At 43.8% G+C, this 22320-nt stretch overlaps 1 pseudogene; it reads right to left on the bottom strand.

Annotated features, from left to right (window-relative positions):
• Positions 1–8234: 8234 nt before the first annotated feature.
• LOC116989231 lies at positions 8235–8330 on the bottom strand (annotated as a pseudogene).
• Positions 8331–22320: the final 13990 nt, after the last annotated feature.

Here is a 22320-nt window from a genome sequence, read left to right as displayed (position 1 = left end):
TCCCTCCTCAAATTAGGGGACCAAAACTGCACACAATACTCCAGTTGCGGTCTCACTAGGGCTCTGTACAAATTCAGAAGGACCTCTTTGCTCCTACACTCGACTCGTCTTGTTATAAAGGCCAACATGCCACTCGCTTTCTTCACTGCCTGCTGTACGTGCATGCTTACTTTCATAGTCTGATGAACAAAAACCCCCAGAGGAAGTTGTACTTCCTCTTTTCCCAACTTGATGCCATTTAGACAGTATAATGCCTTCCTGTTTTTGTTACCAAAATGGATAACCTCACATTTATTCACATTAAACTTCACCTGCCATGCATCTGCCCACTACCCCATCCTGTCCAAGTCACCCTGCAATCTCATAGCATCCTCCTCACAGTTCACACTGCCACCCAGCTTTGTATCATCTGCATATTTGCTGATGTTACTTTGAATCCCTTCATCCAAATCAAATTAGGGGAAATGTGATGAAAATTCAAGACGTGAAAAGCGACGAAAATTCAGCATGAGAGATGCAATGAAAATTCAGGATGCGAAACGGGACGAAAGTTCAGGTCACGAAAAGGGACAAAAATTCAGGACGCTAAAAATGATGAAAATTCAGGACGTGAAAAGGGACGAAAATTCAGGATGCAAAAAGGAACGAACATTCAGGATGTGAAAAGCGATGAAAATTCAGGACGCGAAAAGCGACGAAATTTCAGGAAGCGAAAGGCGAAAAAAATTCAGGACGCGAAAAGCAATTAAATATCAGGACACGAAATGCGACAAAATTTCAGGACACGAAAAGCGACAAGAATTCAGGACGCGAAAAGCGCTGAAAATTCAGGATGTGAAAAGCGATGAAAATTCAGGCCGCGAAAAGCGACGAAATTTCAGGAAGCGAAAAGCGAAAAAAATTCAGGACGCGAAAAGCGATGAAATATCAGGACACGAAACACGACAAAATTTCAGGACATGAAAAGCGACAAGAATTCAGGACGCGAAAAGCGCCGAAATTTCAAGACGCGAAGAGCGACGAAAATTTAAGACGCAAAAAGCGATGAAAATTCAAGATGCGAAAAGCGACGTAAATTCAGGATGTGAAAAGTGACGAAAATTCAGGAGATGAAATGCGACAAAAATTCAAGATGCGAAAAGCAATGTGATTTCAAAACGCGAAAAGCAACAACAATTCAAGACGCGAAAAGTGACAAAAATTCAAGACGAAAAGCCACGAAAATTTAGGACATGAAAAACCACAAATATCCAAGATGTGACAAGCCACGAAAATACAAGACATTTATAGCCACGAAAATTCAAGACAGGAAAAGCCACTGAGCTACCTACTGGATAGCTCGATGGATAGATAAACTGAACTACATATAGCTAGCTAGATTGCGACCTACTGGATAGGTAGGAAGCTAGCTGGATGTCTTCATACTGGATAGCAAGGTAACCAGCTGGACTGAGCTACATATTGGATGGCTAAATAGCTAGCTAGACTGAGCAACACACTGGATAGCAAAGTAGCTAGCTAGATGGCTATATACTGCTCGATAGCTAGCTGCTGTCTGAGCTACATACTGGATAGCTAGGTAGCTAGCTTGATGGCTACATACTGGAGAGCTGGATAGCGAGCTAGACTAAGCAACATACTGCATAGCGAGATGGTTAGCTAGTTGGCTATACTGGATAGCTGGATCACTAGATAGACTTTGCCACATACTGGATACCTAGATAGCTCGCTAGATGGCTACATAGATGGCAAGATTGCTAGCTAGATAGCTAGATAGCTAGATAGCTAGCTGGATGTCTATATACTGGATAGCCAGGCAGCTAGCTGGACAGCTACGTATTGGATGGCTAGATAACTAGCCAGACTGAGCTACATACTGGATGTCTATCTCCTGGATAAAGCTGAGTCTCACGTTGCGAGTTGACACAAGAGGTACCCCGAGTGAAAGACTCGTGGTTGTGTACGAGATTGCAAGTGTATGATCAATCGTTGTGTCCTTGGGCAAGACACTTCACCCACCTTTGCCTGTGTGTGAATGTGTGTGAATGTGTGTGAGCGATTGGTGGTGGTCGGAGGGGCCGTAGGGCAGGGCAGCTGTGGTTACAGAAGTAGCTTACCACCACCGAGTATGACTGAGGAGTGAATGAATAATGCGATGTAAAGCGCCTTGAGTATTAGAAAGGCGCTATATAAATCCCATCCATTATTATTATTAAGAGTTTAACCGAGTTCCTACGGGTATGACAAGTTTGCCGTTTACTTGTCATTTCTGCGATGTTCCAAGTTCGTCTCCCGAGTTACTCTTGAGCCAATCCTGATTGAAGGTTTGTTTTAATAAGCAACAGTGTTATGTTTTAATAAGCAACAGTGTTATGTTTTAATAAGCAACAGTGTTAAAGAAGACCTTTCCATCCTGTGGCTTTGTTTTAAAGATAGAATTCAGCGCGGCCGCATCTATTGATGTGACCTACAAAGGGAAAATGCGCATCATCCAGTGCCAGAGCAGTTATACTTATGATTTGTTTGAAACACACAGGTTTGATATGTTTTAATTGAATTTACTGCCATGTCTACAAGAGTTGACAAGTTTCACGAGTACCTGCCGTTAGCGCCACGAGTCTCTAAGTTGCGTCCACGAGTTCCATACGTTAATCGTACATTATAACCATATAACCATATAACCATATAACAATTACAGCACGGAAACAGGCCATCTCGACCCTTCTAGTCCGTGCCGAACACGTATTCTCCCCTAGTCCCATATACTTGCGCTCAGACCATAACCCTCCATTCCTTTCCCGTCCATTATTACCACGAGTTTTAACTCGGGGTACCTCTTGTGTCAACTCGCAACGTGAGACTCAGTCAATATAGCAAGGTAGCGAGCTAGATGGCTATACACTGGATAGCTAGCTAGACTGAGCTACGTACTGGATAGCTAGATAGATAGCTACTGGATAGCTGGGTTGCTAGCTATGGCCTACATGCTGGATAGCTATATTGCTAGCTAGATGGCTACATACTTGATAGCTAGGTAGCTAGCTAGATGATTACATACTGGATAGCAAGGTAGCTAACTAGATTAAACTGCATACTTGGATAGCTAGATAGATAGATAGACTGAGCAACATACTGGATAGCTAAGTAGCTAGCTAGACTGAGGCTACATACTGGAAAATTAGATAGCTATCTAGAATGAGCTAAATACTGGATAGCTAGCTGGATGGCTAGATAAAGAGAGGGTGCCTAGAAATAGGGGGGATTTAGGGAAGTGCACCTGGAAATGGGGATTTGGGGTAGGGCATGTAAATAGGAGGGGGATTTAGGGAAGGGCACCATTAAATGGTGAATTAGGGGTGGGCATCTATAAATGGTGAATTAGGGAAGGCATCTGTAAATTTAGGGTAGATTTAGGGGAGAGCAATAGAATATGAGCAACAACAACAATAACTGGTGTGCTGTTACACCAATCCACGTAACAATCTCATATTGTCTTTGGTCAAAATTACTCTTGTTCCCCCCTCATTAATTTATTCTCACGTGTACCGAGGTACAGTGAAAAGCTTTAGTCACGTGCTAACCAGTTAGCAGAAAGACAAAACATGATCACAATTGAGCCAGCTAGATGGCTACATCCTGTATATCTAGGTAGCTAGCTAGATGGCTACATACTGGATAGCTAGGTAGATAGCAAGACTGAGCTACAGGACATACTGGATAGCTAGGTAGCTAGCTAGATTAAGTTACATACTTGAATAGCTAGATAGATAGATAGATAGACTGAGCGACATACTGGATAGCCATGTGGCTAGCTAGATTGAGGCTACATACTGGAAAACTAGGTAGCTAGCTAGAATGAGCTACATACTGGATAGCTAGCTAGATGGCTACATATAGGGGAGAGGATATAGGATATACATGCCTAGATATACATGCCTAGATATAGGAGGGATTTAGGGAAGGGCACCTGTAAATGTAGATTTAAGGTAGGGCGTAAATGGGAGGGGGATTTAGGGGAGGGCACCTTTAAATGGTGAATTAGGAGGGCATCTGTAAATGGTGAATTAGGGGAGGGCACCTTTAAATGGTGAAGTAGGGAAGGCTGTAAATTTAGGGTAGATTTAGGGGCGAGCACCTGTAAAGGAGTAATACAAAATAGTAAGATTAAACGAGAACTTACCAGTTTGAAGTTTGATCTTTATTTTATGAGTAGTTACATCGAGGGATTACGTGAAGAACCCTGCCAGTCCACATGCGGTCAAACTTCAAAGCAGCGGTGTGAAATCACAGAAAGCAGTAACTGAAGTAACATAGTAAGATTATAAACCAGACCTTCCAGATGACCTTTATGATATTGAGGGCCGGGAGTGGTGGGCACGTAATCGCTCATCGTAACTCCTCATAAAATGAAGATCAAACATCAAACTGGTAAATTCTCATTTAATCTTACTATTTTACTTCGGTGTCACGTGAGTGATTCCGTGACGCTTTCAAAGCTCTGTGATTTCATGCCGTAGATCCGACTCCAGGCGTCTCACACTGCATCAATTGACTCAGGATGAATGAATAATGAGCAATGCATTGAAACAAGGTACCGATTAACATGTTGATGCTTATTCACAAAAAGAAAGAAAGCAAACACAATAGCGGCCCCTCTCTCCCAGGGGGAAGCTATAAACAGAACTTAAATGGAATGGGTGAACACCCCGGGTTTGATACGTGGTTTGTTATAAACCTCTGAAAGTCAGTTCATTTGACCATCCTGCGGCCGCGAGAATATGGTCTAGAGGGATGTCCATTGCCATCGCTGCTGACTTTGATGCTGCCCTGGTGGAATGAGATTTAAAATTGTCATTGTTAGCTCCTACACAAACCAGCACTTGTTTCAACCATCTTGAAATGGCCTGAACCGACACTTTCATATGTGGCTTTTTGTGGCTAATAAACAATGCTACTTCCGAACCTCTGAGGGTCTTGGTGACCTTGATATAATATCGCAAGTGCGCCACTACCCACAGTCGTAAATCTGTGGGATATGCTGACAGTACAAGCTTGAATCCTGACACCCCTGGTCTGCTCTGTTTAATTAGATCATAGATGTAAACATAACATCATTCCCGATGACACCATCCTGTCCAGTCGCAGCTTCTGCAAATTCTGAACCCGTTGCGCTGAAACCAGCGACATGAGCATGACCAACTTAAGAGTAATGTTGACCAAAGACAAAGATGTGGCTGGACCCCACTGATGAAGCAGTGTCAGTACCACACTCACAACCCAGATTTCAGAATATCTGGGCCTGGGGAAATTGGAATTAAATACCCTGCATAAACCGGGATATTAATGGATGACATCCTACAGCCTGTAGTTCCAACCCCAGCCACAAGTAAGATGACAGGGCATTTCTGGCAGTATTGATGGCACTATAGGTCAACCCTTCATCAAAATATAGCTTGGGCAGAAATTCTAGCACATCTGAGATGCACGCTGTGTGGTATGTAATGTTCCCATGTAAACAAAACTCCTCCCATTTCCTGACATGAGAGATGTACTGCTTTTTGGTACTATCCCTCCAGGACAATGTGACGACGTCCACGGTACGATTGGATAGTCCCAGACCCAGGTATGGCCTCCTCAGAATCTGCAACTAACAGATTAATACGATCATACAACGTGTTGATCCCCGCCCACAGGGTGCACCAATAGGTCATTACGTTGTGGGACCGCCATAATAGGCTGTGTTATTATGTCCGAAATGAGAGGGAACCTTGGCTGTGTAGGCCACCAGGTACCATCAAACTCCTGAGGCGGAGTCCTGCTTGACCTTGAGCAAGCACCGACTGATGTGGCAGAATGGGGGAAATGCATATGAAACACTCCATCCCAGTGTAGCGAGAACGCGTCTACCACTACTACCCCTGGGTCTGGTTCCCATAAATCATACCTGGTGATTGAGTCTGGATGCAAACAAATCGATATCTGGCATCCGATAATGAACAACAATATCGTTAAATACATCATAATTCAACATCCATTCTGTGTTGTCATTGAATTTGCGTGATCTGGTGTCTGCCACCATGTTGAATCTGCCTGGCAAGTAGACAGCTGAACCCCAAATGTTTCTTTTAATGCACGAGTGCCAAATATGGTTAGCCAATCTATCCAATTCCGACTTGATTCCACCCATGTGATTAACATACGCCACTGCCGTGGTGTTGTCAATCTGAAGCTGAACATGTAAGTGATGCTTGGTGGTACAATAAGCCTTAAGTCCATAAAATGCTCCCAATAGCTCTAAATAATTAATTCCATGTGATTGGAGAATAAATGCCTCATGCATATTCCATCTGCCTCCACAGCTAGAATGGTATCAGTAGCACCCCAACCTAGGGCTCTAACATCAGTCAGTAAAACAACTGAAGGTTCTTCAATCAGAATTTTGCTCGAGCAATTTGAAATGTTCCTTGTCCAAGTCAAGTCAAGTCAAGTTTATTCGTCACATACGCATACGAGATGTGCAATGAAATGAAAGTGGCAATGCTCGCGGACTTTGTGCAAAAAGACAAACAAACAAACAATCAAACAAATTATAAACACAATCGTAAACACACACATATTCTTTTACATATTAAATATTGGAAGGAAAAACGTTCAGTAAAGTAAAGTAAGGAAGAACCACTGTACTTCAGCAATAGCTTCAGCTGGTAATTGCATGGACTTGTCGAAATGACCTGCATGTATCCTGAGTGCCTGTACCTTTGCCCTTTGTAATTTTTGTAATGCAAAGATCCATATTGGGCAGCTGGAAAGGCAGCCACTAAGTTGCCAATCAAGCTGGCCACATGTCTAACTGAAGGCCGTTGCTCCCCATAAGCTTGTTACAGACTCCAATTAAATCTAATCTCTTGTCCCTGGGCAGAGTCACAGACATGTAAGTTGAATTAACAGTGTCCCATATTCAATAACTTTAACTGGTATCAATTTTGATTTAGCTGGATGAATGAGACCAATCTCTTAACCAATGAGTTTAACAGCTGAAACAGATAATTCAGCTGCCTCCCAGGTCTTCCCAATTATTAAGATATCATCCAAATAAGCCATTACAATATGACCCTGATCCCGGATTAGCCCCAGTACTGGTTTTAGCACCTTAGTAAATAATCTAGGGCTGAGATTAACCCATTAGGCAGTGCTTTAAATTGACATATTTGCCTCTATCCAGCTAAATTTCAAATATCTGCAATGATCCTTATAAACAGGCACTGAGTAATATGCATCCTTTAGATCTATTCTGAACCTGCCTCTAAAGGCAACTCTGGCCACGATTCTGAGCCTGCCTCGAAAACAACTCTGGCCACAATTCTGAGCCTGCCTCGAAGACAATTCTGGCCCCACATATTTCCCCAGCCTGTCTCGAAGGCAATTCTGGCCAAAATACTGAGCCTGCCCCCAATTCCAAACCTGCTTGGAATGCTAGCTTTGCGCTAAGTAAATGACAATGTCTTAACCATTTGTGCATTGTACAGCCAAGTGTAGATATTATCACCTTGTAAGTGGTCCACTTACACCATGTATCTGCCTGGTTACCTTAGTTGTAGAGTAGAACTGGTAAGGTGCGTGGAACCTCTGCCCAGTTTTCATGCTTCAGTGAACCGCTTATTGCCGATGAAGACGTGGGGTGCCTTGTCGCCGAAACGACGAAGCTTTGCTCATTGTGGGTACCTTAATTCGTCCGATAGCTTTTGCTTCATCCTCCAGGTTTTGAATAGGTCTTACCTGAATAGAAGTTTCGGCGGCTGGCTCTAATGTCCCCCTGATAGCGCTGTTCACTGCCGGCCCACATGTGCTCCAGTATGTTCCACAGACATGCTTTAGAATTTGAAGTCACTTACATACTGACCACTCGCACTCTCCTCTGAAAGAGGGCGAATCGTAGGCAGCCCTGAAAAGGTGCTACCGCAGTCTCCTGACACCTGCGCTGATAGGGCTCTTCCAACGGACCTATACCAGGGTGGAACATTTTTTCCCTGATTCTGTTGGGATGGCAAACCTTGCTGTCAGGAATGGTACCTCTGACCCATGCCCTTCATCCCTTGGGGTATGCACCACGGATATACCCTCAGACTCGGCGTCAGAATTACACTGTCCCGGCATGCTCTCCTCCTCCAAGAGGGAGACATTAAGCAGCCCTATCCCAGGCGCTGCTGGCGCGGGCTCTTCATAGGCCGGCGCTGACACAACTCCTGAAACCATTTGTGTGTTGTAAGGCCACTAGGGCCCCTTCCATCCTTATCATGGGGGTGCTAACGTTCTCTCCTTTCATACAACACAACCGTCTAAATATATACATTACTGGAGGGGAACCCTCCCAATCCGACTCGTCCAAGTCCATAGGGCTGACCGCTTTATTGTTGGTTTTACCCCATGTCCTGGGGACCACTGCGGTCTGGGAGCCGCTGACCGCACTGTCAGCGACTCTGGTGTGATGCCGCCTTCGTCCTGGATTTACCCCTCCCCGAGAACGACAGACCGCATTGTCAGTGATTGGGAACGCGAACCCGACATCCACTGACTATCCGCTTCCGCGGCCGTAACCGGGTCTCCCCACAGCTCATAGCCGGTTTCCCTCGCCGGGTTTCGCGACAATATCCAGCAGGAAATCTCTGTAAAAGCCGTTCCTGCAAACAATCAGAACCTGGTAAGAAAAATACAAACTTACCTGTAGGTTTAAACTTACCGCTGGCAGGAGCGACGCGCCTGCCAGTCCGGTGCTTCGCCATGCGAACGACGTTTTGATGTGCATGCGGACTGGCGGGGTTCTTCATGGAATCACTCACGTGACTCCGAAGTAAAATGAGCAACAACAACTGAAGCCAACATGTAGAGGAACCAACGAGAGAGCAGGCTATTCTAGACTGGGTATTGAGTAATGAGGAAGGGTTAGTTAGCAGTCTTGTTGTGCGTGGCCCCTTGGGCAAGAGTGACCATAATATGGTTGAGTTCTTAATTAGGATGGAGAGTGACATTGTTAATTCAGAAACAAGGGTCCTGAATTTAAAGAAAGATAACTTTGAGCGTATGAGACGTGAATTGGCCAAGATAGACTGGCAATTGATTCTTAAAGGGTTGACGGTGGATATGCAATGGAAAGCATTTAATGACTGCATGGATGAACAACAACAATTGTTCATCCCTGTTTGGCAAAAGAAAAAATCAGGGAAGGTAGTGCATCCGTGGATAACAAGGGAAATCAGGGATAGTATCAAAGCAAAAGATGAAGCATACAAATTAGCCAGAAAAAGCAGCCTACCAGAGGATTGGGAGAAATTCAGAGTCCAGCAGAAGTGGACAAAGGGTTTAATTAGGAAAGGGAAAATAGATTATGAAAGAAAACTGGCAGGGAACATAAAAACTGACTGCAAAAGTTTTTTATAGATATGTGAAGAGAAAAAGATTAGTTAAACAAATGTAGGTCCCTTGCAGTCAGAAACAGGTGAATTGATCATGGGGAACAAGGACATGGCAGACCAATTGAATAACTACTTTGGTTCTGTCTTCACTAAGGAAGACATAAATAATCTGCCGGAAATAGCAAGGGACCGGGGGTCAAATGAGATGGAGGAACTGAGTGAAATCCAGGTTAGCCGGGAAGTGGTGTTAGGTCAACTGAATGGATTAAAGGCCGATAAATCCCCTGGGCCAGTTAGTCTGAATCCCAGAGTACTTAATGAAGTAGCCCCAGAAATAGTGGATGCATTAGTGATCATTTTTCAAAACTCCTTAGATTCTGGAGTAGTTCCTGAGGATTGGAGGGTAGCTAATGTAACCCCACTTTTTAAAAAGGGAGGGAGAGAGAAAACGGGGACTTACAGACCAGTTAGTTTAACATCGGTAGTGGGGAAAATGCTAGAATCAGTTATTAAAGATGGGATAGCAGCACATTTGGAAAGTGGTGAATTCATTGGACAAAGTCAGCATGGATTTATGAAAGGTAAATCATGTCTGACGAATCTTATAGAATTTTTCGAGGATGTAACTAGTAGAGTGGATAAGGGAGAACCGGTGGATGTGTTATATCTGGACTTTCAGAAGGCTTTCGACAAGGTCCCACATAAGAGATTAGTATACAAACTTAAAGCACACGGTATTGGGGGTTCAGTATTGATGTGGATAGAGAACTGGCTGGCAGACAGGAAGCAAAGAGTAGGAGTAAACAGGTCCTTTTCACAATCCAAGTTTGCAGATGACACGAAGCTGGGGGGCCGTGTTAGCTGTGAAGTGGATGCTAGGAGGCTGCAAGGTGACTTGGATAGGCTGGGTGAGTGGGCAAATGCATGGCAGATGCAGTATAACGTGGATAAATGTGAGGTTATCCACTTTGGTGGCAAAAACAGGAAAGTAGACTATTATTTGAATGGTGGCCGTTTAGGAAAAGGGGAGATGCAACGAGACCTGGGTGTCATGGTACACCAGTCATTAAAAGTAGGCATGCAGGTGCAGCAGGCAGAAAGCGAATGGTATGTTAGCATTCATAGCAAAATGATTTGAGTATAGGAGCAGTGAGGTTCTACTGCAGTTGTACAGGGTCATGGGGAGACCACACCTGGAGTATTTTTGCATGCCGTTTTGGTCTCCTAATCTGAGGAAAGACATTCTTGCCATAGAGGGTGTACAGAGAAGGTTCACCAGAGTATTTCCTGGGATGTCAGGACTTTCATATGAAGTAAGACTGGATAGACTCGGCTTGTACTCGCTAGAATTTAGAAGATTGAGGGGGGATCTTATAGAAACTTGCAAAATTCTTAAGGGGTTGGACAGGCTAGATGCAGGAAAATTGTTCCCGATGTTGGGGAAGTCCAGAACAAGGGGTCACAGTTTAAGGATAAGGGGGAAATCTTTTAGGACCGAGATGAGGAAAACATTTTTCTCTGGAATTCTCTGCCACAGAAGGTAGTTGAGGCCAGTTCATTGGCTGTATTTAAGAGGGAGTTAGATGTGGTCCTTGTGGCTAAAGGGATCAGGGGGTATGGAGAGAAGTCAGGTACAGGTTACTGAGTTGGATGATCAGCCATGATCATATTGAATGGCGGTGCAGGCTCGAAGGACTGAATGGCCTACTCCTGCACCTATTTTCTATGTTTCTATGTTTCTATGTACAGTGAAAAGTTTTAGTCGTTTGCTAACCAGTTAGCAGAAAGACAAAACATGATCACAATTGAGCCAGCTAGATGGCTACATACTGGATAGCTAGGTAAATAGCAAGACTGAGCTACATACTGGATAGCTCGGTAGCTGGCTGGTGATCTACATACTGGACAGCTTTGTAGCTACTGAGACTGAGTTACAAACTGGATAACTATGTAGCTCGCTACATGGCTACAGACTGGATAGCTAGCTACATACTGGTGTTTCATAATTACAAACAACTGAATTAGAAGAACAGCACCTCATATTTCGCTTGGGCAGCTTACACCCCAGCGGTATGAACATTGACTTTTCTAACCTCAAGTAACCCTTGCTTTCCCTCTCTCTGTTCCTCCCCCACTTTATTGTTCTGTTTCCCTGTTTGTATCTCTTCCATGACCAGCAATTGACCATTGTGGGCTCCACCTTTCCTGGGCCATCGTTTCGGGCTCTGATTTGTTCTGTACCTTCCCATAATTTCCCCTGCCTCTCAGTCTGAAGAAGGGTCTCGACCAAAAACGTCACCTTTTCTCCAGATATGCTGCCTGCCCCGCTGAGTTACTCCAGCTTTTGTGTCTATCTTCGGTGTAAACCAGCATCTGCAGTTCCTTCCTTGGTGAGGATTCGGTGTGTGGAAGGGCCTGTCTCCGCGCTGTATCTCAAAATTAAACTTAACCAACTAACATTGATGTCCACCTCATTTATTTACATTATATACATAAATTGGCTTGGCATAACAGTTTAAATTGTGTGATCATCGGCGGTCACTCGAAACGAGTATGACTGTCCTCTGGACATGTGGGCCTGCAGATGTCTGTGAAAGCCGATCCGCGATCCAAACACCTTGGTGCCACGTGGGCAGTGGAGACTGGTGGTGGTTGGTAGTTGTTGAGCGCCCTTCTCTCTCTCCTTACGGTGCTGTTGCCTTGTCTCTGCGACACGGCGTGTTTCCATTTCGTGAAGTGCAGCTCATTCATGCACGGACTTCCTCCAGGAGTGCATGTCCAGTGCAATGCACTCCCAGTTACTTGATGTGATGTGGAATTTTTTCAGACTGTTCTTGGTGTTGTCCTTGAAGCTTTTCTTTGGCCCGCCGGGGGCTTGCCGACCTTCCTTCAGTTGAGAGTACAGGATTTGTTTCGGGAGACGTGTTTTGAACATGCGGATGATATGGCCAGTTCATCAAAGTAGGTGCTGCATTATTATGGTGGTGATGCTGGTCATGTTGGCTTCCTCCAAAACGCTGATCTTGGTGCGTTTGTCCTCCCAGCTGATCCTCAGAATTTTTCGTAAGGATCTTCGATTATATTGTTCCAGGGATCTCAGGACCAAAAAAATAACAATCTCAGGATTACTGCCTGTGCCACGCTACAGTGAGAGTAGGAATGGAGCGAGGTGGATGATAAATGCGTGGCTGAATGACTGGTGCAGTGGGCAGGGATTCAAGTTTCTGGATCATTGGGACTTCTTTTGGGGAAGGTGTGACAGAAAGGACGGGTTGCACTTGAACCCGAGGGGGCCCAATATCCTGGCGGGGAGATTTGTAAAGGCTACTGGGGAGACGTTAAACTAGAATGGTTGGGGGGAGGGACTCAAATAGAGAAAGCTAGTAGACAGAGTGTGAGGCAGGAGGCAGAGAATGGAAGCACTCGGACCCAAAATCTAGGGGAGAAAGAAGAAAAAGAAGATAAACAGAGAATAAGAGGCGGCGAGTTTCTTAAATGTGCACATTTTAATGCTAGGAGCATTGTAAGAAAGGTGGATGAGCTTAGAGCCTGGATTGACACCTGGAAGTATGATGCTGTGGCGATCAGTGAAACATGGTTGCAGGAGGGCTGTGATTGGAAACTAAATGTTCCAGGATTTCGTTGCTTCAGGTGTGATAGAATTGGATGGGCAAGAGATGGAGGTGTTGCATTGCTTGTCAGGGAAGATATTACAGCAGTGCTTTGACAGGATAGATTGGAAGGCTCGTCTAGGGAGGCTATTTGTGTGGAACTGAGAAGTGGGAAAGGTGTAGCAACACTTATAGGGGTGTATTACAGACCGCCAAATGGGGAGCGAGAATTGGAAGAGCAAATATGTAAGGAGATAGCAGATATTAGTAGTAAGCACAAGATAGTGATTGTGGGAGATTTCAGTTTTCCACACATAGACTGGGAAACACATTCTGTAAATGGGCTGGATGGTTTGGAGTTTGTAAAATGTGTGCAGGATAGTTTTTTGCAGCAATACATAGCGGTACCTACTAGAGGAGGGGCAGTGCTGGACCTCCTGTTAGGAAATGAGACGGGTCAGGTGGTGGAGGTATGCGTTGGGGAACACTTCAGGTCTAGTGATCACAATACCATTAGTTTCAATATAATTATGGAGAGGGTCAGAACTGGACCTAGGGTTGAGATTTTTGATCGGAGAAAGGATAACTTTGATGAGATGCGAAAGGTTTTAAAAGGAGTGAATTGGGACATTTTGTTTTATGGAAAGGATGTAGAAGAGAAATGGAGGACATTTAAAAGGGACATTTTAAGAGTACAGAATCTTTATGTCCCTGTAACGAGGGATAAAATTGGTCCATTAGAGAGACAGAGTGGACAGGTATCTGTAGAGCCAAAAGAGACGGGGGAGATATTGAACAAATTCTTTTCTTCAGTATTCATCAAGGAGAAGGATATTGAATTATGTGAGGTAAGTGAAAAGAGTAGAGTAGCAATGGATACTATGAGATTCAAAGAAAAAGAAGTACTGACACTTTTGAAAAATATAAAAGTGGATAAGTCTTCAGGTCCTGACAGGTTATTCCCTAGGACAGTGGTTCTCAAATGGGGGTACGCGTACCCCTGGGGGTACGTGAAGGCACTCCAGGGGGTACGTGAGATTTTAAAATATAGGCCTACATATATGTAGGCCTATATTTTTGCGCTGGTTAGGGGGTACTTGGCTGAAAAATTATTTCACAGGGGGTACATCACTGAAAAAAGGTTGAGAACCACTGCCCTAGGACATTGAGGGAAGTTAGTGTAGAATAGCAGTGGCTATGACAGAAATATTTCTAATGTCATTAGAAATGGAAATAGTGGCCGAGGATTGGCGTACTGTGTTCCATTGTTTAAAAAGGGTTCTGAGAGTAAACCTAGCAATTATACACCTGTTAGTTTAACTTCAGTCGTGGGCAAATTAATGGAAAAGATACTCAGAGATAATATATATAAGCATCTGGATAAACAGGTTCTGATTAGGAACAGTCAACGTGGATTTGTGCCTGGAAGGTCATGTTTCACTAATGTTTGACTAATCTTCTTGAATTTTATGAAGAGATTACTAGGGAAATTGATGGGGGTAAAGCAGTGGATGTTGTCTATATGGACTTTAATAAGGCCTTTGACAAGGTTCCTCATGGAAGGTTGGTTAAGAAGGTTCAATTGTTGGGTATAAATGCAGGAGTAGCAAGATGGATTCAACAGTGGCTGAATGGGAGACGCCAGAGAGTAATGGTGGATGCCTGTTTGTCAGGTTGGAGGCAGGTGACTAATGGGGTGCCTCAGGGATCTGTGTTGGGTCCACTCTTGTTTGTCATGTACATCAATGATCTGGATGAAGGTGTGGTAAATTGGATTAGTAAGTATGCAGATGATACTAAGATAGGTGGTGTTGTGGATAATGAAGTAGATTTCCAAAGTCTACAGAGAGATTTAGGCCATTTGGAAGAATGGGCTGAAAGATGGCGGATGGAGTTTAATGCTGATAAGTGTGAGGTGCTACATCTTGGCAGGACAAATCAAAATAGGATGTACATGGTAAATGGTAGCGAATTGAGGAATGCAGTTGAACAGAGGGATCTAGGAATAACTGGGCATAGTTCCCTGAAGGTGGAATCTCATGTAGATAGGGTGGTAAAGAAAGCTTTTGGTATGCTAGCCTTTATAAATCAGAGCATTCAGTATAGAGGTTGGGATGTAATGTTAAAATTGTACAAGGCATTGGTGAGACCAATTCTGGAGTATGGTGTACAATTTTGGTCGCCCAATTATAGGAAGGATGTCAACAAAATCGAGAGAGTATAGAGGAGATTTACTAGAATGGTGCATGGGTTTTAGCAACTAAGTTACAGAGAAAGGTTGAATAAGTTAGGTCTATTCTCTGGGGCGCGGAAGGTTAAGGGGGGACTTGATTGAGTTCTATAAAATGATGAGAGGGATAGACAGAGTTGTCGTGGACAAGCTTTTCCCATTGAGAGTAGGGAAGATTCAAACAAGAGGACATGACTTCAGAATTAAGGGACAAATGTTTAGGGGTAACATGAGGGGGAACTTCTGTACTCAGCGAGTGGTAGCTGTGTGGGATGAGCTTCCAGTGGAAGTGGTGGAGGCAGGTTCGATTTTATCATTTAAAAATAAATTGGATAGGTATATGGATGGGAAAGGAATGGAGGGTTATGGTCTGAGTGCAGGTAGATGGGACTAGGGGAAATAATTGTTCGGCACGGACATGTAGGGCCGAGATGGCCTGTTTCGGTGCTGTAATTGTTATATGGTTATATGGTTATATGGTTCCAATTTGCTATACCAATATATGGTTCTATCGTTTCTAATAATAATAATAAATGTTATTTGTGGGCGCATTTCAAAAGTCTCAAGGACACCTTACAGAAATTAACAAGAGTAATAAAACATATAATCGGAATAAAATAAATAATAAAGACATCATCAATACACAAATTAAAGACAGAATTCGACCCAAAGACAAAAAAATCAAAAACACAATGTGAAGAGAGAGCAGCGGCAGCCAAACCGCGCCAGCGCACACTCTCCTTTCCGACAGCCATCTTGGACACAAACTAAAATATTCACTCACACACAAAAATCATCCACCCACAATGGTTACCACTGTGGGGGAAGGCACGATGTCCAGTCCCCATCCCCAGTTCTCCCAAAGTCAGGCCTATTGAGGCCTCCGCTATTGCCTCTACGGAGGCCCGATGTTCCTGGCCGTTCTCGCCGGGTGCTGTTGCCCCGGCGTCGGAAAAATCCTCTCAGCGGCTGGGCCACCTGGAACGGCCGCTTCCTAACCGCGGCTTCCGAAGCCGACAAGGCCGTATACGTTGTCTATATGTAGTTCAACAAGGCCTCTATTAAGATTCCGCCCAGTAGACCGCTGAGGAATGTCCCAGGATTATTGGGATCCAGGAAGATCGAGCCAATTGAACTTAAATCCGGTTTAATGGAAGAAAGCAAAGGTTGATGGGGGAAGTTTCATTTTCGGATTGGGGGCATGTGACGACAGCTATACCTTGGGGATTGGTGCTTGACCGGTTGCTGTTTGTGGTTCACATCAATAAGTCGGATAGGAATGTACATGTGCTGATTGGTAAATTTGCAGATGGCTCTAATCTGGGTGGATTCATAGATTCATGGTTATCAAAAGTTACAACAGGCTCTTGATCAGCTGGGCAAGTGGGCTGAAGATTGGCTAGCAGAGATGAGTGCAGATCAGTTCATCATCAATCAGAACATTATTTATAAGAACAGGGAGATCGCCGTACTAATTTATATTGTTTCTGGAATATTATGTATAGTCTGGTTCAAATGCAATAGGAAGAAGCTGACTGCACCGAATCAAGTACAGGAGATGTAAATGGGATGTTACCCAGGACGAACTGTTCAGTTATAATAAAATAAATGATAAGATGTATTTTATCTTCTTTGGAACTTCCCGCTCTGCAGAAACCTGCTGAACATGTACACAATGATAAGAGGCCTAGCAAGTATAGATATTGAGTAAGGTGTCCCCATATCAGAGGCGTTCCGGACCGCAGAACCTAAAAGACGGAGATTTAGTTTGGACCTCGAGAAACTTGTCACATGGTTTTGTTCTGCAAGGAACCACTTCAGCAAATGGTGGGAATATGTACTCTCCGAAGAGGTAAGAAGCATCTGGAGATGCACGTGGTGATACGACGGAGTCGGCTGCTGATCAAGTGTTGTTCAATATATTTGGCTCCAAAAGGTGAAAAGGACGTTCTCTTCTGAAAATATGAAGGTAGCATCTGTGATCAGATGGAAGCTTCATTCAGACAGGAGCGAAACTGTCAGCAATCGCAGTGGAGTAAGAAGACCGTGAATACTATATGTATAATGCAGACAAAGATCAAAATTAAAGCAGACAAGAGATTGCAACGATGAAAGTTCAGCGGACATTTATTTCATGAGCCTGCGACCTCCAGTGGGGGGGTTTATTTGTATTCGGGAAATGTACAGGTCGTTAATATGTCTACAAATTCCAACCGGCTTCTCGAAAATAAGCTCTCTATCCGTGAATTTACAAGTCCTTCGAATGCCGTTCAATGTGGATTCGTGATATTACAGTGAAATATCTACAGTAGAAAAGTGCTGGAGACACGTGCCACACCCACTGTAGAAACACGCTGAAATTCTAAATAACATCAATACGGCGGAAAGCATTGAATAAATACATAACTCGTGTTAAAAAGATACACTAACCATAATTTGTGCGGGCATGTTGCTCAACCCAGGAGTATAATGCATTGCAGAATTACCCAAAGGGTAAAAATAGATTACCGTGTTTGTTCAGTGGTCTGTGGCTAATGCGAGTTCAAGAGTCTATCCCACTATTTAACAGTGTCGTCTATAAGAGCAGTTTAAACCAATCGTCAATACATCGTTCATGTGGAATCTTGTGTACAGATAATCGCAGTTTCACAAACAAAATGACATATCCAGCAATATACAACATAGCGAGCATTTACTATCCTCTACTTGCAGTGGTTGGTATTCCCGGTAAGGCTCTCAATCTGGTTGCTCTGTGTGTGCTTCGTCTTTCTATTGTTGTACTTCGATCTGTCCACTAACTCGATCAATAATCAAGAAGTGTCATTGCAGTTGATATTAATGCCGACTTTGTTGACAACGTTTCACCTTCGTGAAATCTCTGTGAAATCGCACACGAGGCATTCTGTGAGCTCTGTGTGTGTGCTCTGAGCTCTGCGCTCTTTTTTTCTCATTTATTATATTGTGTACAGTGCACAATGTACAAATTATGTTGTGCTGCTGTAAGTAAGAATGTAATTGTTCAATCTGAGACATATGGCAAAAAACATTCTTAACTCTTGATTCTCTTGAAAACTTTGTGCTGGCAAACAAAACATTTTACGTGGAAACAAATCAATTCCCTCCCACAATTGTAACTCCTTCAACCTGCTGTCTCGGTTATTTTGGAGACCAGGATATCTCGACAGTAACAGACAATGGATTCCTCCTGACCCACACGTACAAATGCCTCCGTAGGACTGGAGGCATGGGGTGTCAGCTGACTTGATATTGTGTTTCCTATCCAACGCAATGTACACGGTACACCCAGCTATGAACCACGTCCCGGTATTACCGGATATATTGGACCAATTTTGTTCCTGTGGGGTTGCGAGTTCTTCAGCGGGGATTCGGTTTGTTTACGTGAAGCGATGCACCAGATGTTCGACTAAACAGGAACCCCATTGCTGACTCGCAGGGACACAGAAATGGGCAAAGTGGCCAATCTTTATTGTGCTTAGATCCACACATTCCAATGATCAAAGATATCTTGTCAGATTATCAATGAAATGCGAAGTTGTTCGACGGCAACTTTGTAAAGAGGAACAGAGTTAAGGTTCAAAGTCAAAAGCTCTGAATCCGCACGAGACAGGAGAGAGAGAATGGCAATTGCCGTTCGGGTCGGGAGGTGTAGATAGAACAACGGGTTTCCATCCATGAGGGGAATACCAACATGGCCGAAAGCATAGTGAATTGATGACTACCTCAACATGATAATTTGAACAGGGGGAGATGGGACATTAATTGATAAAATTTGCGGAAGAAGATAATTCTAGTGTGAGTCACGGGCACATAACGGTAATAATTCGGAACTGCGGCGCTGCATCGTTTCAGTCCGTTCTACTAAATATGGAGAAAGGACATTCTTCAATGTAGAGACGCAGTTAGACTGGTAATTAAGATAAGTTGGATCAATGCTTCATTAAAAACGCGCTCAGACCGTGAAGGGGAACCTGAACTTTGTCTTCATGTCGGTTTAAATCTCCATCCTATTGCGTCTCTGGCATTTTCGATCCGTGGCCTCTGCCTGCATGCAGACGCTGAGCACAACATTGAGGAACAACATAGAAACATAGAAAATAGGTGCAGGAGTAGGCCATTCGGCCATTCGAGCCTGCACCGCCATTCAATATGATCATGGCTGATCATCCAACTCCAACAACACTTCATCTTCCCCTGCGAATGCTACAGTCTTCTGCATTAAATACCGAACTTTGTAACCGGATAACTCGCCTTAACGGGATAGCCCTGTTGTGCAACAGCTGATCACCATATAACTGGTTCTGATATGCATGCTCAATTAGCACAATCTCACACCTCCGGGAAGTCTGGCAATTTGACATGAGATGGGGCGAGACAAGTTTGCCAATATGGTGAGCACAGACAATGTGTTCTATATATGCATAGCTCTTTGGATCTATGCTCTACCTTTTGTATCTGTTAGGTGGCGCTGTGGTAAAGTTGCCGCCTGACAGCGCCAGGGACCCGGGTTGGATCCTGACTACGGGTGCAGTCTGTACAGAGTTTGTACTTCTCCCCTTGACAAGCATGGTGTTTCCCGGGTGTTCCGATTTCCTCCAACATTCCAAAGACGTACAGGTTTGTCGGTTAATCTGCTTGGTATACATTTAAATGATCCCTAGTGTGTAGGATGGGGTTCGTGTGCGGAGATCGTTAGGCGGTTAGGCGGTACGGACTCAGTAGGCCGACGAGAATCTAACCGCGCCTTATGTGTATCTCTAAAACATTCATTGTTTTATCTGCTCTCACTGTCGGTTAATATTATTCCAGCCACACTTGGCGTTGCTTATTCGCGCCATCAGAGTTGGCCATTTTGTTCCATCCACCTCAAAGCACCTACCCGCCACGGACGTGAACTTAATTCTTAGTGTTTCACTTTTCCACAGGTGTCGTCTGTCGCTTTAAGTTTTTCCAATCGCTTATCTTTTATTATTGCGGGTAACCTCGGTACATTTGCAAAAAAACCTACTAACAGCTAAAGGATTGTTCACTCCCTTGCCTCCCAGCTTTGCAATACGAAGTATGACTCACACTTGCCGTTTGCCTCCACAAATGATATGCAGGCGAGCTGATAACGTAGGCAGTGTTTTCAGATAGTGGCGCCTGGAAGGATGCCCAGGAACGTCCCTGCCATGCAAAACATTTGATGCTGATTCGTTTGAATGTTTATGACATTTTCTCTCTGTCTTCCGTTTTATTTACAGTTAATTTAACGGCGATTGGGATTCTATCGCGCGGAAAGTGTGGACTCTCCAAATGTATCACTCGCTACCTGGTGGGAATGGCAGCGGCTGATTTCACGGTGGTTGTCATTGCTATCGTAGTGGAGCAGCTTAATAACCTTTACCAGTACGCTGATTTCCTGCACATTACACCGGTATGCGCCCTTACGCTTTTGTTTAAAGTCGCAAGTATGGACTGCTCCGTTTGGTTAACAGTTGCTTTCACTTTCGATCGTTACCTCGCGATTTGCTGTCAAAATCTACGGAAGAAATATTGTACTGAGAAAACAGCGACAAACGTTTCACTAATAGTCGTGGCATTGAGCTGCTTGAGATGTATTCCATTTTATTTTCAAGTCGAGCCTTACCTCATAATTAATAACGTCCCTTGGCGTTGCGTTCCTACGCGTGAATACTTCACTTCACACTGGTGGAAAATTCACGAGTTGTTCGACAGCATCGTAACACCATTATTACCAATCTGTTTTATACTTCTGTTCAATGCTTTAACAGTTAGACACGTGATAGCGGCAAATAAAATACGCAAGAGACTCCAGAGAAACAGTGGGAATGAAAGAGATTCAGAGGTGGAAAACCGGAAAAAATCAATGATACTGTTGTTCGCTGTTTCAGGGAATTTCATATTACTGTGGATGCCCTATGTAATACATTCAATGAATTGGCAAACGGAGAATTTTGGCTACAAAGATAAACATTTCAGTTCTCCGGCATATATTTTACAACAATGTGCAGATATGTTGCAGTTTTTAAGTATCTGCACCAATACGTGTATTTATGTACTGACACAAAGAAAATTCAGGGAAGATCTGAAAAATGGAATAAAGTGTCTGTTAACATTGAACGGGCAGCTGTGTAAATAACAAAATGGCTAAATGCAATAGGTTGTTATTTTCAGAAATATATTTGACGGGCTTTTGTATTTTCGTGATTATACCTTAACCAAGGCATGCCGATAGCTGACAGGATTGAGTCTGTTGTAGGGGCTTAAACAATCGGAGTACAGGTAAATAAACACCGGAGGCATGGTTGTTGCATTGATAAACCTGAGATGATGGCAGTACTGGTCCAGGCTTTGGCATGTGGAAGGCATTTGTAACGAGAAATGTAATTACCTTAAATACGCTGTGATTAAATATGCAACATCGAAATACTAAGCGCTGGACGTATTTCGGGGGTCCTGTTCTACGGGATCCGAACCGAGTTCTTGTTGAGATTATTATGACAATAGTCAAAATGTCGGTTCTTCTATGAGGTTCAAGACACCGGAAGATTGATGTCAACCTACTCGTTCGTGCATTAACTCTGTTTCAGACAGACCGTATATTTAGATTTCCTATGAAACCGTTTACAGCTCAGTTCCTTCTCTGGGTAAGGCGTTTTGCTCTTCGGATTATTCGATTATTTTCCTTATTGAGGAAAACAACGGTAGAAATGACAACACCCCCTCAGCAAGTGGGGCATCGATTTATTTACATGTTCACACGTTCACAAGTTCATGACTTCTAAGAGCAGAATTAGGCTATTCGGCCCATCAAGTCTACTGCGTCATTCAATCATGGTTGATCTATCTTTCCGTCTCAGCTCCATTCTCCCGCCTTCTCCCCATAACCCCGGACACCCTTACTAATCATAGACGTCTGCTAATCTAGTATTCTGCATTCTCAGTGCTGCCTCACTTACGTTGGAAAGACCAAACGCAGGTTGGGTGATTTCTTTGCCTGGTGCCTGTTGAATGTCTGTGATCATTCCACATGCGTGAGTCTGAATGT

The sequence above is a fragment of the Amblyraja radiata genome, chromosome 28 (genome assembly GCF_010909765.2).
Source record: "Amblyraja radiata isolate CabotCenter1 chromosome 28, sAmbRad1.1.pri, whole genome shotgun sequence".
Classification (NCBI taxonomy): Eukaryota; Metazoa; Chordata; class Chondrichthyes; order Rajiformes; family Rajidae; genus Amblyraja; species Amblyraja radiata.
Note: the sequence above shows the minus strand (reverse complement) of the source record. Positions and strands in the feature narration are given on the sequence as shown.